The 6,824-nt window shown below is 45.9% G+C and overlaps 1 long non-coding RNA gene across 1 annotated transcript; it reads left to right on the top strand.

The window, feature by feature from the left end:
• The first annotated feature begins 1,137 nt into the window (after positions 1–1,137).
• Positions 1,138–3,975, top strand: LOC111539637. Its single transcript, XR_002730740.1, has 2 exons — positions 1,138–1,485; positions 3,099–3,975. It is a non-coding gene; the product is annotated as an uncharacterized LOC111539637 (long non-coding RNA).
• The last annotated feature ends 2,849 nt before the right edge of the window (positions 3,976–6,824 follow it).

The following is a 6,824-nucleotide window of genomic DNA, read 5'->3' as shown; positions in this document are numbered from 1 at the left end:
TTCCTATTGGACAAGCTTAGTTTGTGCATTTATTTTTTCAGGAAAATTCCTTTTAACCTCTGGATTTGTGAAGTCCTGATAAGTGTGTATTAAACAGAAAAGGTTCTCTGTACCTCATGAATACATTAACTAGCACCTCTGTATCCTGGGGCAGCAGGTGCCTTGGGACAGATGTCATTAAACTGCTCTGAGGTCAAGCGCATGGAGCACACAGTGCACTGGGCACAGGGAGGCAGCCCTGAGTCCCTGCAGGGGCCCTGGACAAGCACGTAGGCCATGGATCGAGGTCTCCGCTCCAGCTCTTCTAGCTCTGAGGACAGGACCCTTTCCAAGTACTGTCTGGAGGCCAGGTTCTGGGCAAAAGATCTTCTTGTACTTTTCATTTGGACCCTCACCACAATCCTCTGAGATGGCAGATGAGGAAACTGATCTTTGAAGAGGTTGCAGAGAGGCGTGCCGAATCGTTCAATGGATGACCCTCAAGTGGCGTGGTGGCTTCCTGCTTGCTGTCTCCATGTCCTGGGCAGCTGGCATTCCCAGCACCTCCCGGAACAGCCCACATCTATGCTCAGACTGCTCTGCACTCCTGTGCCATTTGTCCCTCCCCCTCAAGAGTCCCTTTATGCCCAACACAAAGGAAGAACAAGGGGGACAGGACCCCTCCCCTCCAGCGCAAGCATAGCACAGCCTGCTGTGTAGGCTCTGAGCAGGATGCTGAGAGTGTGCAGGACAGACCCAGGCACCTGCAGACCCTCCTCCCTGTGAGGTCCCATCTGCTCCCCATGACACTGTGCAGTTGCCTGTGCCCCTTAGCATAACCAAGGTCAGGCACTGGTCCCAAGGTCACACAGATAGCAAGGGCCAGAGCTCAGATTTAAACAAAGCTAAGTGATTCTAGAACCTGTGTGTGCCAAAGTACTGCATTCTACTTAAGTGCTGGGTTTTTGTTTTTTTGTTTTTTTTGTTTTCATCCAAAACAGCCTACAGAATCCCGGCCTTGGCTTTCTCGCCAGACTTCTGGGAAGGTCAAATGAGATAATATATGCAAAAGCACTCTGTCAGTGAAAAGTGCTGTGCTTCCTGGTCTAATAACCCTCCCCAACCCACTCACAGCTCTTCATTTTCAAATTCCTTAGTGAGCAGTTGGTTTCGTTGTCTTGATTTGGGGCAGTAATGATTTCTGAGAAGCAGGTGATTGATACGGGCAAATTCAGAGCCCTAGGGGGCTGCACTGCAGCGCGGTGTGGAGATGAGGAGATAGACGGCTGGTCGGATCCTGAAATCCTAGTTTTTTTTCTCTCCCTCTCCCTTGCTTCCTCCTTTTCTTCCTTCAGCCTTTCTTCCATTTCTTTCTTCCATCAAATATTTGTGGAGCTGGAACTGGGCTTCACTATCATATTCCAAGGCTCTGTACTGGGCACGGGGAGGTGCACTGAATAGAACAGACGAAGAAACTCCTCCCAGAGACTGGAAGAATGGCACAAGGTGAGTGGGCAGGGAGGGCAGCCGCACCCTGTTATTCTTTCACATGGAAATCTGAAATAGTGGGATCATCTTCTTATTTTTTTTTCAGTTATTCTAAATGTAGACCTCTGTGTGGAGGAGAGATAAGATGGAAAGATGAGGGGATGAGGAGGAAAATGGTAATAGAAAGTCATGATTAGTGACTTTTTCTCCTGGAAAATCACTCTGTTGGTTTATCTAACTGAGCCTTGGGGTCTTTCAAAGGTTGGATCTAGATCCTTAAGTCCAGTGCCGTCCAGAATTTCCACCAAGTGGCCCCGGAGGCAGAGGAGAGTGAATTACTGTCCCCAGAGGAGACTCAGACTGAGCATGAAGCTGCCAGGCATGCGGGAGATTTCTCTGCAATGTCTTTTGTGATTTGAAAATTAATGTAATTTTGGCATGCTTTTCATAACACAACTGTTTGTTTTAATATAAAAATCAGCCTTCCAAGAACGCATAGTGTATGATTCTGTTTATATGAAATGTCCCAAACAGGCAAACCTGTAGAGATGGAAAGTGGATTTGTGGTTGCCAGGAGCTGGAAGGACTGCGTGGTGGGAGGTGGTGGCTGAAGGAAATGGGTTTCTCCCATTTGGGGTGATGGAAATGATCTAAAATTGATGGTGGGGATGCTGGGAAAACTCTGTGAATACACTAAAAAGCACTGAATTGTACATTTTCAATGGGTGAATTGTATGGGATGTGAATTATATCTCGTAAAACTGTTTAAGAAAATGAAAAACTGTTTCTTCCAATCTCCAAGTAAAATTGGCATTCTGGGAAGATGAGTAACTTGTAGCGTTTTGCCACTGAGTAATGGGCCTAAATGCACCCATCTGAAAAGCAAGATTCTGGTCCAACTCCATTAATCTATAGAAACCTGAGAAGGTGATGTGACTTGCCCAAGGCCACACAGAGTAGGAAGAAGAGCCAGTGCAGGACAATGAGGGGCGCCTCCACGTGCACTGGACCTGCCCAGTTGGTTCAGTCACACTTGCTCCCTGGCCCATGTCATTAGCTCTCTTCTATGAGCATTCTCTGGCTTTCCACACCCTAGATGTCCTCAAAACAAGTGACTATGCCTGCAGATCCCTCATGCCCACCTTGAGTGGCAGGAGAAGGTGGGGCCCCACCCATTCCTGCCTTGGGCCGTGTTGAGCCAAAGGCCAGCTCTGCTTTGAGAGGCTGTGGGAGTGAAAGGCACTATCTGTTTAATCTTGGAAGAGCTAGTGGTATCTGGATGGAATCTCAGCCAGGACACTTTCATCCTCCCTGCCTGGCATTGGGCAAGCTGTGAATGTGAGCTTTGGGATCAGACGCGAGGATGGATCATGTAGGAACCTGCAGCCCCATGTCCTCTCCTTCTCCAAATGACTTCATGCCAGAGGATCCATAGATGTGTCCAGAGAATGGCCCGGCCCCTTCCTGCCACACCAACCTCCTCAGCTAGAGGCAGACTCAGATGGTCTCTGGTAACCTCGGACCTCCCTTCTGTGTGGTTCTATCTGGTTCTGACCTCCAGTCTTCAATGAGCTTCTCACAAAAGTCCTGTGAGATAAGCAAGGTGAATGCTGTTTACCTTCATTTTTCAGGTGTGAAAACCAAGGCTTAAAGCATGCAAGTTATTTGCCCAAGGATTTTCAGCCACAAATGAAGAAGCTGAGTCTGCTCCACACCTGTGAACCAGGCTATTTCCACCATGACCTGAACTCAGATTAGCACCAGCCCATGGAGAACAGTCCAGAAGGTTGCCCATGGCCTTAAAGGTCAGTGTGAGCATTAATCACAGCCTGTTGCATTTGAAGACCACTCCGGAACAATGTCATTTTAAATCTATGCTCGAGGCTGAACTTGGATTGGAAAGATGGGAGAGACAGCAGGCCTGGGTGTATTCGGATTATTTCCTAATAACTCACTGTCTCCTCTCTCCTCCCTTTCTTGAAAGTGAGTGGTTAGGGATGAGCGGTTGTAGGCAGAGATGGCAGTGTGAGATATTTCACCAAAGAGTGGGAGTTTAACCACCACCTGTCTAGGAGATGGCCAACATGTCCCAGAGATGATTGTAACAGGGAACTCTTCCGGGCAGAGCCCAGCGAAGGGAACCGGGAAATTCGGGGGCAGGGCAATCCCACTTTCTCTGTCAGGTGAGATCACCTGCGCAGTGGTTTGAGTTCAGGCATCTTACTTTCTTTTAATTAGATTCATAGGATTAAAATTTATCTGCTTATCTAGTCCAATATTTTTAAAGCAAAATCTGCAGAATCTCCCTCTTTTTTTTTTCCCAAAAGAAATAAACATCCATAAATCTGAGAAAAAGCAGAGCTGGAAAAAAAGGTGGGGGCATCTTGGAGGATGAACTACCCGGAGCCCCTTCTGGCAGCTCTTGAGAATTCTGGAATTCCTCTGAAAACTACTGATTTCGTCTCTTGTTTCCCATTTGAGAAAACAAAATATAATGCGATCAAGGTTCTGTTTTATGGAGATCTCACTGTGTGTGCATCTTTTTATTATTCCAGCAGCCCCACAAAATGAATGTTATTTTCTTGGATTATCAGAAGAGAAATGTGAGACGCAGGCAGGTTGAGAAAATTGCTCCAAGTCACTTTGGGAATGTGTGCATTGACAAGGGAGGTCCACGTGGGATTGTCAGCTGCAAGACCAACGCAAGGCCAAGTCAGGAAACACGGATTTCCCATCAAACCTGGGTTCTGTGAAACCAAGATCTTAATGGCAACTCAATGGAAATGTGTGTTTCTGACTCTAAAAGGGCCACCTTTCCTTGACACCTACTTTGAACAGCAGAAGAACCTTGACTGGTGAGATTCTGTAATGTACGTGGCTTTTGGTATTCTAGAGGAGATGTCGGCAGTTTGCCCATATCGATAAAAAAAGTCAGGCCAAGTCCCCAAAGTCACCTTGAAGCTGCATGTGTCTATCCCTGATTCAGATTCATGTTATGGCTTAGAAATGACTTCAACCTAGTAGCTGACATTTAGGCAGGAAAATCAGCATCACAGAAAGTTAGGAACTTTGGGCCAGGCGCAGTGGCTCACGCCTGTAATCCCAGCACTTTGGGAGGTCGAGGCGGGCAGATCACCTGAGGTCAGGAGTTCAAGACCAGCCTGACCAACATGGAGAAACCCCGTCTCTACTAAAAATACAAAATTAGCTGGGCGTGGTGACGCTTGCCTGTAATCCCAGCTACTCTGGAGGCTGAGGCAGGAGAATTGCTTGAACCCAGGAGGCGGAGTTTGTGGTGAGCCGAGATCATGCCATTGCACTCCAGCCTGGGGACAAGAGTGAAACTCCATCTCGAAAAAATAAAAGAAAAAAAAGAAAGGAACTTTGGAAGCATTCTGCCCAATGTCCTCATTTTACAGATTAGAAAACTGTAGGATGGTGTAGCAAAAAAAGAAAAGGAGGAGAAAGAGGAAGAGAGCATGTCCTAGTAGGCCAGAATCCCCCAGCAGCATGGCATGGTCATGGGCTAAGAGTGTCTGCTTTGGAGAGAGTAGTGGTAACAGCAGCCACAACTCATTCATCAGCAACTATCCATGAGAACTTGCTGTATGTCAGATACTGCGCTGGGGGTATGGGATACACAGATAAACAAAACGTATGAACATCTGGCCGGGGTGTTTGGTGGCTCACGCTGTAATCCCAGCACTTTGGGAGGCTGAGATGGGACGATCGTTTGAGGCCAGGAGTTCGAGACCAGCCGGGTCAACATAGCAAGACCCTCCATCTGTAAAAATTTAAAAAAACAACAACTAAATAAAACAAAAAACAAAACATATGAAGATCCCTGTCCCTGTGGAGCTTGCAGCTAGTAAAGTGAGCTAGACATTAAAAAATAATACAAGTCTAGAAGCAGCAGCTCACACCTGTAATCCCAGTACTTTGGGAGGCCAAGGTGGGAGAATTGCTTGAGCCCAGGAGTTTAAGACCAGACTGGGTGACATAGTGAGACCTCATTTCTACAAATAATAAAAAATTTAGCTGGGCATGGTGGTGTGTGCCTGTAGTCCCAGCTATTTAGAAGGCTGAGGTAGGAGGATCGCTTGAGCCCAGGTGGTAGAGGCTGCAGTAAGCCAAGATGGTGCCACTGCACTCCAGCATGGGGGACAGAGCAAGATCTTGTCTCTAAATAAATAAATAAATCATAATAAGAGAAATTGCTTAATGGATACAAGGTATATTATTCAGATGATGGTTACACTAAAAGCCCAGACTTCACCAAAAGCAATATATCCATGTAGCAAAACTGTGCTTGTGCCACTTAAAGCTATACAAATTAATAATAATGATAATCTTCAAGGTTTGTTGATTAAGCAATCCAGGAGTATAAAGTTTTTGACAACATTCCTCCAATGTAAATGTAATTGTTTCTAAATTATCTACATGTGCTTCTATAGTATTACATATGTTTAAATACACCCCCAGAATAGAAAATATTAAAATATAGAACTAGAAGTTGTAATTCGCTCTACTCTGTCCAGTTGGACTATGTTTTAAATAGGTCTGCAGCACTCACTTGGGAGAGCTCTGGACCAGGCAGCCACCCCACGAGCTGGGACATTTAGGAGTCCTGAGAATAGATGTTTAGTTTTAGGATAAAAGAGAACTGAGCTCCACTCCTCTTTTCTTCTATCATTGCTTCATTCAATTTTAAAAATTGTGGTAAAATACACATAACATAGACTTAACCATTTTAACTATTTTTAAGTCGACAGTTCAGTGACACTGAGAATATTCACAATGTTATGCAACCTTCACCACCATGCCTCTCCAGAACTCTTTTTTTTTTTTTGAGACAGAGTGTTACTCTGTCACCCAGGCTGGAGTGCAGTGGCACGATCTTGGCTCACTGCAAGCTCTGCCTCCTGGGTCCAAGCGATTCTCATGCCTCAGCCTCCCAAGTAGCTGCGATTACAGGTGTGTGCCACCATGCCTGGCTAGTTTTTGTATTTTTAGTAGAGATGGGGTTTCACCATGTTGGCTAGGCTGGTCTTGAACTCATGGCCTAAAGTGATCTGTCCAGCTCGGCCTCCCAAAGTGTTGGGATTACAGGCATAGCCACCGTGCCTGGCCTCTCCAGAACTTTTTTATCTTCTAAACTGAAACTTTGCACTCATTACAGAATTACTCCCCATGCTTCCCTTCCCTCAGCCACCGGCAACCACCTGTCTACTTTCTGTCTCTATGAATTTGGTTGTTCAAGGTCTGTATCTATACTGTAGGCCTATTATTAGTTTTAAGCTCCTATGATACTCCAAGTAGAACTTTGGCATTTAGGATTCACTGGTGAGCAAAGCAAA

Source organism: Piliocolobus tephrosceles, chromosome 18, assembly GCF_002776525.5.
Source record: "Piliocolobus tephrosceles isolate RC106 chromosome 18, ASM277652v3, whole genome shotgun sequence".
In the NCBI taxonomy this organism is placed as follows: Eukaryota; Metazoa; Chordata; class Mammalia; order Primates; family Cercopithecidae; genus Piliocolobus; species Piliocolobus tephrosceles.
This window is presented reverse-complemented; position numbering and strand designations above follow the sequence as displayed.